The sequence below is a fragment of the Pteropus vampyrus genome, unplaced genomic scaffold, assembly GCF_000151845.1.
Source record: "Pteropus vampyrus isolate Shadow unplaced genomic scaffold, Pvam_2.0 Scaffold59, whole genome shotgun sequence".
Taxonomy (NCBI): Eukaryota; Metazoa; Chordata; class Mammalia; order Chiroptera; family Pteropodidae; genus Pteropus; species Pteropus vampyrus.
Window position 1 is genome coordinate 701,344 of NW_011888840.1, and position 12,319 is coordinate 713,662.

Here is a 12,319-nt window from a genome sequence, read left to right on the forward strand (position 1 = left end):
TGGCTAATGGTTATTACACTGGCAGTAAAGCTCTGGCCCATCAGCCTGGTTTATTTTCTCAGTTACTTATTGTCATCTGAAAGTAATATGTTTGTTTTTGTTTTCTCATTTATTTTCTGTCTCACCCTACTAGAATGTCAGCTCTAAGAGAGAAGGACATTTCCTTGTTTATTGCTCTACACCCAGTGACTAGAACAGAACTGGGTACATGGTAGGTGCTACTATGTCTTTATTTCTTAAATAAAGGATTTCAAAGAAGAAGAGGTGGATACTATATACAGCAGATAGGGATTCTAAAATACATATTCTAGGAAAAATAATGGCTCTTAGAAGAGGTTGAGTCAGTATTGACCTGGAAATTTAATGGTTGTGCATTTGAATCTCAGCTCTACCACCAGTACTTATGTGACTTTGAGCAAGTTATTTAACCAAAGTGGGCGGGGCCCGGGAACAGTTGGAGAGGATTTTATTTCTAATGTTGTTTTGAATTGCCAGGGTATGACGAGAATAAAACGTCTTATTTTTTCTTATTAAAAAAAACCAAAACAGCCTATAATGCACCTCCTTGTTGTCTGCATCTGGGGTGTAGCACCTCACTGCCCCGCCCTTGATAGGCCATTGCCGCTGTGAGCTTTTCTCATCTTTAAAATGATTGTTATTTTATTTGGCAAATACATCTATAGCCCTTAGTATGTGCCAAGCATATCCTTAATGGTTTATATAGCTCTATCTGCTTAATTCTAGCAACAATCTTGGGAGCAAGGTATTTTATTTTTTTAATTCCCGTTTTATAGATGAAGAAGCCACGGCCTAAGTTTACACATTTAAGAAAAGGAGAACCAGGTTTTTTAACTCAGGGAATCTCTGACTCCAGAGAACATACTCTTATATTCCTCTCAATAACAAGACCTTCCATACGAGGCTGGAGATACTGTGTGCAAAGTGGCCAGCACAGTGCCCAGCTCGTAACAAACATTCAGCTTCCTCATATTTGCTAGTAGTAATAATTTTATCAATTGGGAATCTGATACTATAGGGACAGTATCTGACTCCTTCAAGTTCACACCACTACTAGAAGCAGAAGGGGCTTAATGTGTACTCGGCGTGTCCCCAGGCAGGCCATGTCAACCCTTACAGGAAACTAAAGAGAAATAACCACTGGCAGAGTGAGGAAAGTGTTAACGTTTTAATTGAATAAACCGAGAGCTTGATTTTTTTCTCCTATGGCTTGAAGGCTCATGTTATCTGATTCTGGGAATTCCCTAATACCCTCCAGAGGGATATTTACAAAGAGAATGTTCCAAAGCCCCTTAGTCACAGAACTAGAATAGTATTTAATGTGCTAAGGCTATGCTATATTATATATTTTTCTCTTTTTCATAAAATTTTAAACCATGATTTAAATTTTAAATCATGATATAATTCACATATAGCAAAGCACACCAATTTTAAATGTGCACTCACTGGATTTTTACGTGTGTACACAGCCATGTTATCACTACCCAGATCAAGATAGAATATTTTCAGCGTTCCAGAAGGCTCCCTCCTATCCCCTCACAGACAACAATCCCCACCCAGAATAGCACCATTCTGACTTACGGCAACTTAGATTAATTTTGTGTATTCTTAACCTAATTCAAATAGGATTTGGGGTCTGTGTATTTTGTTCAGCATTGTCTATGAGATTCACCTGTATTGTTATGGGTAGCAGTAGTTCATTTTTTATTACTGAATTGTATTCGATTTTGTAAATATATTGCAATTTATTTCTCCATGGACATTTCATGGGTTTCCCATTTAGGAGTATTATGAATAAAGCATCTATACAATTCTCGTATAGTTTATTTGATGGACATAGAACATATTTTTATCAAGTATATACCTACACATAGAACTACTGGGGTCATGGTATGTGTATGTATAGGCTTAATAGATAATGGCAGAGTTTGTTTTTGAAAAATAGCAGCCGCGTATAAGACTTCTAGTTGCTGCCCTCAGTGACACTTGGTAATGTTATCTTGGCTCTTTAGAATAATCTGTATTTTAAACACTGTTTTATTATCATACCATGTGTCAGATTACATGTAACTAATTAGCAAAAGATTTCATTCTCATAGTTAAGACAATTTCCTTGACAGATTCTAACAGCTAAAATTTCCATTGACAATTAAATCACTAGGAGTGTAGGTGTTTTTTCTGAACTTTTTAAAAAAAAATCAGCATTATTGAAATGTAATTCGCACACAATAAAACTCACTGATTTTGTGTAAAATTTTTGAGTTTTGATAATTCTTCACAGTTCTGTAACCTCTGTAGTAACCACGATATTTTCATCCCCCCTAAAATGTTCCTTTATATCATTTTAAACTCACTCCCCAATTCTGGACTCCTGGTTCTTGGAAACGATTGATCTTTTACTTTAGTTTTGTTTTTTCTAGAATTTTACGTGGATTAAACTATACAGCATGTAGCATTTTGTGTCTGGATTTTTTTACTTAGCAAAATGTTCTTGATACTTATTCATGTTATTGCTTTTATCAGTAGTTGTATTTCATTGTATGTATAGGCCACAATTTGTTTAGTTATTCAGATGTTGATGGAAATTTGGATTTTTTTTCCAATTTGGCAATATTATGAATAAATCTTCTTTTTGAGTTAAAATGCGAACTAATGTTGTCATATCTCTCGGATACATATCTAGTAATGAAATTTCTGGGTATATGGTAAAAATATATATTACTTTTGAAGAAAATACACGGTTCTCCAGTGTGCATTCTCACTACTAATATGGGAGAGATCCAGTTGTTTCACAGAATTGTCAATAATCAGTATTTTCAATCTTTTTAATTCTGGCCATTCTAATTGAATTGGTATGTAGTAGTATCTCATTGTGATTTTAATTTGCATTTCTGTAATGATGAATGATAAGCATATTTTCATAGGCTTATTTGCCATCTGTATGTATTATTTTGTGAATCATAATTTTTTGCACATATGTAGAAGCAGGTTGTCTTCTCATCATATTGTGAGAATTTTTATGTATTCTGGATGCAAATACTTTGTCATATACATGCATTATTAATATTTTCTTTGTCTATGATTGCCTTTTAATTTTCTTATTAGTGTTTTTTGAAGAGCAAACATTTAAATTTCAATGAAATTAAATATGTCAATTTTTTTTCTTTTATATTCCATGCCTTTTGGGTCCATTTATTAAATTGATTTAATCTTAGCTGAATCCAGAGTTGTTAAGACTTTTATTTTTTTTTCCCGATGCTTGATAGTTTTAGCTCTTACATTTAGGTCTATGATTCATTCTGAGTTATGTTTCTACATGCATATAATGCAAGGATTGAGGCTTTTTTTTTTTTGCATTTAGATATTCATTTGTTCGAATATTTTTCTTAAAAATATTATATTTTTCCATCAAACTGACTTGGCATCTTTGTTAAAATTAATTGACCACATAGATGCAAGGATCTATTTCTAGGGTCTCTGTTCTATTATTAATCTATATATCTATCTTTACACCAATACCACTCTCCTTTATTACATCTTGGAAGTAAGCTTTAAAATCAGGTAGTGTAAGTCCTCTTACTTTGTTCTTCCTTGTCAATATTGTGGGCTATACTAGTTCCTAGGCTTCTCCAGGCCTTACTCATTCTCCAAATGAGGAATTTTAAGAGGATATTTCATATGCAAGAAGGTCCCAATTCAGTATCTCTTGGTTTTGCTCCTGTTTGCTCAACATCTTCAGATAATCTAGTCTCTGAGATATTCTTTTGCTTTACAATTATTGTAAACATTGGCAGATCGTGCTTGCTTCTTACTTTTCCAATAACCATCTGAAGTTAATGGTAGATTCTATTTTTCCATGATAAAAATCACATATCAGTTCCCACCCAAATCTAGGAGGACACCATTGCTATTTTTGCTTTAAATTTGGTGTTTATTTTTTTATTATTATTTTTTTGTAGTGTGCCCCATTTTCTCCTTTCCAAATCGTGTCTCTAGCCCATGACACATTAACAGAGTAGGTATAGCTAATGTGTTGCTATGTTCCATTCGCAAAGATCCATTACCTGCTATTGACAGGCTGTTCTTTAGGAATTTTTCTTTTGGCTTTTTATTTTATTTGACTTTCTATGTTTATTTATATGAATTAGACAAAGTAGCTGTCTCTCCCGGTCATGAAAAAGTGACTACACACAGAAGCAGGCTCTGTGTAGAGCGGTTTTGGCAGGTTGGTATGAGTCAATCAGGTGCATAAGGTGCCTGGGGCATTGGCCTACCCAGCAGGAGCGGCTCTGGGTGGGGAGGCCAGGTGTGCACAGTAATGCCTTGTTGCTCCTGCTTGCTCTCTTTGTCTTGGTCAAAATTGGCTTGGCCCTTGCACGTAGGCCAGAGCACCTGAATAGGGCCCCAGCCCGCCCTACAGAGGTGGAAGGGGCCGTTATCAATGACTTCTACTCTCCCCTCCAACCCCAGAGAACTTGGGCAGTCCCCGGAGAGCCCTGTGGCTCTCCAGCATCTCTGCACAGTCTCTTTCTGGTTTGTTGGACCCAAGATGGCCCCATGTAGAAGCAACCCCGGTGCAGGCCGGAAGAGCTGGGTGGTGGTGCGTGGGCAGCCACTTGGGGCCGAGCATGCGCGCTGGCGCCGGGGGCACTCGCCCGCGGGAGGAGCAGCTCCGGGCAGGGACGCCTGGGAACTGTGCTGGCGCCCCGTTGGTCTTGCTTGTTCCCTTCGTTGGGAGGCAGAAGGTTCAAGACAACGTAGCCGAAAAGGTGCTGTGGGGAACTTGCAGGTAGGCCGAAGCCCCCCAATGGGCCTGTCACCCTATGAAAGTGGAGAGGCACGCAGACCACGGTGCTTGCTCACGGGCTCCTCTGGCGCAGAGAATTCTGGAAGCTCCTGAAGGGCTCCCGCGGCTTCCCAGCCTTCTCTGTCCAGCCTCTTTCTCTTGTTTGTTGACAGGCTGTCGATTGTGTGGTTGGTTGTCTCTCAGGCGTAATTTGCTACCTTTCATGCGTGTATTTCGTTTTGCTCACCAGAGGGCGTGAGTCAGCGCCCTATACCTCTTAAGAGGTCGCCACATTAGACCTCTTAAGGGCTCTTTAGGACGTCACTCCAGGTGTGCGGCTGGCAGTGGGCTCCCTACCATAATGACGTGGATTTCCGTTAACCCTTCTCTCACTTCTGGAAGTAGCTTCTTCATTATAATCTCTCCACTTAAACTCCTTTGTCGTCTGACTGATACAGCCAACATGCTCAAAATCAGTGACCAAGCTTTATCATGCTAGAATTATTATCTAAAACCTTTTTCTTAAAAAAAAAAAAAAAGTCATGCAAAAGTCACCTGGTCTTAAGTGATGGGTGGGCACTTCTAAATGCCACTTTATAATTCTACCTTTATACTCAAGCATAGAGTTTTCATAAGGACCATCTGAAATTTGGTTCCTCCTCCCCAGTTCCTACGTCATGGAAGCCAAGAGAAGGTTCAAGGAGTTGGACTAATTCACATGTCATTTAACCTTTCTTTGTCTCTGGATTTCTTTATAGTGAAATGAAAAGGGTTGTTTGAGAGGACTGAGTGAGAATATTTGTAACGTGCTTAGTACGGTACCTAGAAAATAGTTATTTTTTCAAATAATTTTTTAGCTCAAAAGCCTGATGACTTATTCTAGGCTCTCTTGATCTTTAGGTTATATCCTTCAGATTTCTTTCTTTTGAATTGTTTCTGTAATTAGATTGCTTGCTTGCACCCAATCTTTAGCTGTGCCTTCATGAACCTAAGACCTCTGCTTTGTGAAATAACAAAAGCATTCAATATCATGTCTCCTAATTTTCTCCTCCTCCTGCTTGTCCATTTAATTGCATAATGTAGGATTAAAGCAAACTTCCACTGAGTTTTGGCAAAGTTTTGTTTGAGTACTTTTGATTAAAAAAGTACTTTTGATTAAATTGCTACAGACTTTTTTTTCTTATTTAATTACATAAATCAGCTTCTGAAGTTATTATCTGACATTTACTCTGCTTAAATACACATTGCTTAAATACAAAGGTCTGCTTTATTTTTTAATTTTTTTGACCATTGTGTATCGTATACTATATTTCTTTTATTATGGTTGGACACATACATGCTTGAGGTTCTTTTGCACTTAGCTCTTAAATGTTTAAAGCAGCAATACAGGCCAAATTATGGAAAAAATTTAGTGCCCTCAAACCTAGGGAAATTACCTATAAATTACAAGATGACACCAACGGCTGGGTTAGGCTTTAAAGAAATACAACTTCAGAATCAATGAATACAAAAACGGATACGCCAGAGTCCTTTACACTTGCAAATTAATTTTTTTTATTGTAAGCAACATATATTCATTGCAGAAAAAATTTAAATATGCATAAAGGAGATAAACTTATAAATGTTGTTATTGAAAAATATGTAAAATTTGTCTTTATATATATAGACATATAATTTTACAATTCATAAATGTGGTCATATTGTGTCTGTTGTTTTCCTGGCATAGTTTTTGTCTTTTTGGCTTCATCTCCCTCTTACCTTTCTTTATATACCCACCAAAAAATCTCTCTTTTAAATTTTATTTACACCCTTGATGTATTTTTTTATCTATGTTTATGTAATAATATACAGTGATTATATACATATTTTTAAAGCTTATGTGTATTGAACATTTTTATATACTAAATATTAAGCTAAGTACTTTATGTGAATTTTCACACTTAATTCTCATAAAAATGCGCTATTAGGTTTTTACTGTTTCTTTTTTTTTTCTCATTTTATGAAGGAAGAAATTTAGCGATATAGATATTAAGTGATTTGGTCAAAGTGACTTAGTAAGTGGAAGAACTGGAATTGTACTTTGGTTCATAGATATATATTAAATATCTACTGGATAGATAGTTTTTATAATGTTACTAATGCCAGATACTGCTCTAGGGAATTTCTTCTCCTTAACTCCTATGTCCAATCCGTCACCAAGTACCATTTATTTTATCTCCTAAATATCTTTCAAATCTTTTTTTTTCTTATCCAGCGCCACCAGTGTAATGCATGCCACCATCACCTGTCATCTAGATTATGGCAACAGCAAGGTCCTCATAGGCATATTAATTAATAGCTGTTCCTGGGTCCCTCCCATCTGTTCTCTCTACAGTCAGGCTGATCTTTTCAACCCAAAATCTGATTTTTATTTTGTTAATTTTCTTAATGTGATGTGTTAACATCACATCTCTGTGTCAAATCCTTTACTGACTATAGGATAAGTATGCAAATATAAATATTTAGACCTTTAACTACTGTCCAGTCATTCACTCATCTGAAGTTTTTCCCTTAGTGCTCCAATCCAGGACCTTGGCACATGTTTCCCTAAACTGGAACATTTCTTCCATGGCCATAAATTACCTTTCAGTCTCAGATCTGCCCTTAGTTATCATATCCCCTGGAAGCAGGAAGGCCTTCCTCACCCTGGCCTTCTTGACTAGGTCTGTATCCTCATCATAGGCTTCGTAAAACCTAACTTTCCTTTGTAGTATTTACCAGAGTTTGATTTTGCGCGTTACCATTTTCTCTCTGTTTCCCTCAGTAGGCTGTAAGAGACATACAGGAACTCACTGTATCTGTTTTCGCTTCCCAATGCAATTCTAAAACCAGTACTACAACACTATTTGTTGAATCAGTGGATGGTGAACATAGACACAATGTCTGTCCTCAGAATTTTATAATACAGAATGTAGACAGGTAACAAATTATTATATCTTGGGCTACTAGATGCTGAAAGAAGAAAGAAGAGAAAGAAGAGAAACAAGAACTGGACTCGTAGGCATGAGAAGAATCCCTGAAGCTTTTTTTCTAATCCCAGGGTCTAATCTGAGATCTGAAGTGTGAGTGGGAATCAGCCAGGTGCAGTCGGCAGGTGTTGGAGACTGGTCTTGGAGGAAAAGAGAATGTTATAGGCAAAGTGAGTGAATGAGCAAAGGCCCACGGTGTGAGATAGAATGGGTCACTTGATGAACTCAGGCTTTCAATAAGGCGGGGACAGAAGAGAGAGAAGAAAGGGAGAATTTGAAAGATAAAAATCATAGAGGTAAGCAGGTGTCATATTAATATGGAACATGGAGCCTAGAATAAGGATTTGATAGCTTATTCTGAGGGCAGTGGTTGGCACTGAAAGAAGTTTGACTAGGGACATAACATACATTTTAGAAATGCCGTGGCAAGAAAGTGAGTTGTGAAGCAGTTCCAGGAATCCCGGTGAGAGACGATGGTGGCCTGGAATAAGGTAGTGAGGATGGAGAGAGGCTGGTGGATTTCGGAGATATTGCGAAGGCCAGTGCTACCTGTCATGGTGATTGAGGGGATGCCGAGGTGAGGAGCTAAGAATTCTGTCTGGGTTTCTTTCTTGGATGGTGGTGAGGCCGTCCATTGAGAAAGGAAGTGAAGGAGACGCATGTGGGTGTGGTGGGCTGGGGCATTATGGTTTCAGCTTGGAAAGTGTTGAGAAATGGCGCTCATAGGAGTCTAGTGGAGATGTCTGTGAGGCAATTGGATGTTTGAGGTTAGAGCTGAAGAGAGATCTGGGCTGAAACTATAAACCCCATCTCTGTGAGTCATGAGCACAAAGATGGTAATTGAGGTTACGGTGGCCGAGGATGCCCAGGGGTAGTGTGTAGAGTAGAAGGAGAAGAGGATCTAGATGAAGATCCTGAAAAATATGGAGATTTAAGGGATGTCAGAGGAGAGGAGCTCACAAAGAGGAATCAAGGCAGGCGCCAGTCAACCCACGGAAAGTGCAGTTCAACCACAACCAGAGAAACGTGTGCTGGGCAAGGAGGTGCTGTTCAAATTCTCGCATAACGGCTTAAAGCTCGGAGTAATAAAAGGCTCTAGTGATAAGGAGGTGAGTAATGATTTCGGTAGTTTTGTTTGTTTCTTCGTTTTTGTTTTTAAGTGGAGGAGAAGGGAGCGAAATTTCAGTGTGAGAGGAAGTGCACAGTAGACGAGATGCTGGAAACAGGCAGGTCACTGACTCCATCAAGAAAATGTGTAGTTTAAGTACAAATATAAGAGCATTTTGAGAAGGTGGAGAGAGAGAGAGAGAGAGAGAGAGAGAGAGAGACAGAGACAGAGACAGAGACAGACAGAGAGACAGAGAGACACAGAGAGAGAGAGACAGAGAGGGAGAGAGAGAAAATAAAGATAAAACATTTAAAGTTATAATCAAAACAGCAAGAGGTAGAATACAGTGGAGGATAACATTGAGACATGTGACGGAAATTAGTCTTAGAACGAGGTGAGTGAAATCTCAGTATAACCACAGAGAAGAAAGACAGGGTATATACACATGCGGGTGAGTTTGTATGTTTGGTGACAAAAATTTGAAAAAACTTAATGTGGTTGTTTTATTTTCTCTGTAAATTGGGAGGTCTTCTTACTGAAAATGAGGAGGAAGGTGGTGGTGAGTTTGGGAGTTTGAGATGGTGTAAGTAGTTTGAAAAGCTACAAAGGAGAAAAGAAGAGAGTGACAGCCTGGAAATCTCTTCTAATTTATAATTTTTAATGACTGCATAGTACTCCATTTTGTGGACATAAGACAATTATTTAAGCAACGCTTTGTTATTGGATAATTAGGTTGAGTTGGCTCAGACATTATTGGTCATTGTCATGGCTATTTTGATAAATTTACTCCAAAATGTTTAAGTGTCTGCTATGTATAGCAACATGTAGTATATAGTGATAAATATGATGCTTAAATAATGAACTTATAATTTAGTAGAAGGGATGACACCATTGGCTCTAAATAAAGGCAGAAAGTGATAAGTTTTAAAATATAAAATTGAAACAACATTGCTATAGGAACATAGGGAAGGAAGAGAGTGATTCTGGTTCTGGAGACCTTCCAGAAGTTCCATAGACAGGATATCATCTGGGTAAGACACTGAAGGATGGGCATGTCTACAGAAAGAGTTTTCAGAAGGGAATTTATGTAGAAGGATCAACCTGAGGCAATACATTCCAATAGAGCTGTCCAGAATTCATCTGGTAATGGGAAATAGTCTGAGTGGCATACAGGGTATATGAAAGGGAAGGGTGGGAATGATGCTGGGAAGATGGGTTGTTGCCACAGTATGAAGGGATAAAAGTCATATCTTTCTCCTCCAGGCAAAGGTGTGTCATGAGTCCAGCCCTCAAGAAACATAGACCTTTGTTTAGAGAGAAGACATTTCAGGTGTTCAATCACATGACGGGGCAAGAGATGTCACTAGTTAGTAACTAAGGACCAGCATTTAGCTTTGACCCATCACGGCTGTACAATGAATTCTTGTCGAATGAATAAAAATGAGAGGTAGAAACTGTAAATGCTATTGAAATTCGCTATTGAAATGCTATTGAAAAGCCTTGGCTACTGTGACGTTGAAAAACTCCCCAGATCACCTTTTCATGTCTTCAAGGGTACAGTTTAACATATCCAACCCTTCTTCCCTTTCTTTCCCTAAAACACAAGCTGGACACTGAGGATTGCTTTCTTTGTTTTCTGGAAACTTCATAATTTTAATATACTTATCATTACTGATGGACAGATGTGGGTGCTGAAAAAAAGGTGAGGTGTTTTTTTTTGGAAGTTGATACCAGGAGCCTTATAGACCCCGGAGCTCTTTTCATAGGTTGAATTGTAGGAGAAAAGTAGTGCTTGTCTAAACACCTTTCTGAGAAGTCGTAGATCGTGGTGATAAGAAGAGTTGCTAAGTGTTGGGTCAGTATAATTGGAGTAGGCACCTGGCGATGACAAGCACAGTTGACCCTTGAACAACATGGGTTTGAACTGGATGGGTTCAGTTATACATAGACTCTTTTTTCAACAAATACTTGTACTGTTTTCAGTCCACGGTTGGGACTCCGTGCCTGGAACCAATCCCCTCGCAGACACCAAGGGACAACTTAAGTTTTTGGGGAGTCAAAAATTAGATGTGGATTTTCAACCGTGCGGGCATGGGGGTTCAAACGTCAACTGTAGTTAGTATGACTTGGACTTGGTTCAGACCAACCTTTCACTGTTATGTTCCCTAGAAAGTTCTAGGTGAAGTTGTGCTGTCTTGAAATGCCCACCCCCCATCTAACATCTCCAGTTGTATTTTAGCTATTTCCCCGGAATTAGTAGGTGGGCACACCCTCTTCTACTTTGTCCAAAAGTGTTACTATGGAGTCAGCATTCCCTGCTCATTATGGTTCAAACCTCCTCTACTGTCCTAATGCAGTTGCTTGGAGAATGGACGTCTATAGTGGGACGTGCATTTGCAGCAGTGAGTTAACCAGTAGTTTAAGTCATTGTGCATTTTGAAGTGTAATTTATTTCACAGTGAAGTAACACCTTGATGTTCCATTCGGTTTCATTTTTATTTTCATTAAATCAGATTGCTGATTGAGAGTCCTTTCTCCCCCTGTGTCAAATAGCCTAAAAGATATCATCTACCCTTTCTTTGAACAAAAGGGAAAGTGGACTGTAGGTGGTCAGGGAACAGCTTGCCAGGTAGCAGTTTGGAGAGGCTAAAAAATATGACACACTTTTGTGAAGCTTTCAACTAATCGCTTTAGCCATAAAATCCTATATCACCTCAGGGTCTTCCACATCTCTGTTACTGCTAAATTTATGTCCGTAGATAGATGCAGTCAGCTCCCAAAGAGGACAGAATTTGTCTCCTTTTACCTGTTCATATAGCTCCCAACCCCAAGATGAAGACAGTTGACCCCCCAGACATTTGTTACTATGGAAACCCAACAGGGAACTGCAAGGAGAGTCCAAAATTATGCCTCTTTCAGGGGGCAGAGTCCATTAGGCCTGGATGTGTGGCCCTGGGTTCCCTCATGTGGTTATTTTAACGTAACAAACCTCCGTCTTTCCAGGGTCTGATTCACGATCTCACAAGGTAATAAGAGAACACGTTGTGGAAGAGAGATTATCCTTCGTCTGTGTTCTTCGATAAGGCAGACTACGATCACGCACTGGGCGATGAAGCGCTATCATCCTGCTGTCATTTGGAAGCTGATAGTGGCTTAAGGCTTTGGCTTCCCAGGATATGTGCAGAGACACTGCGCGGAGTTCCAGAGGCTTATTAGCTTCTTGCCTGATTTATTCCCCTTCCCCAATTATTTCTCTATCCCTGATTGTGTTCATAGAGCTAAATCACATTAGATGTAGAATAGTGTGGGGCGGATGTCCCGTGGGGAAAACATTGCAAAGGCAAGAAGGCGACTAGCATTCTTTGAAGGTCTGTTATTTCCCAGGCCCTCTGCTAGGGG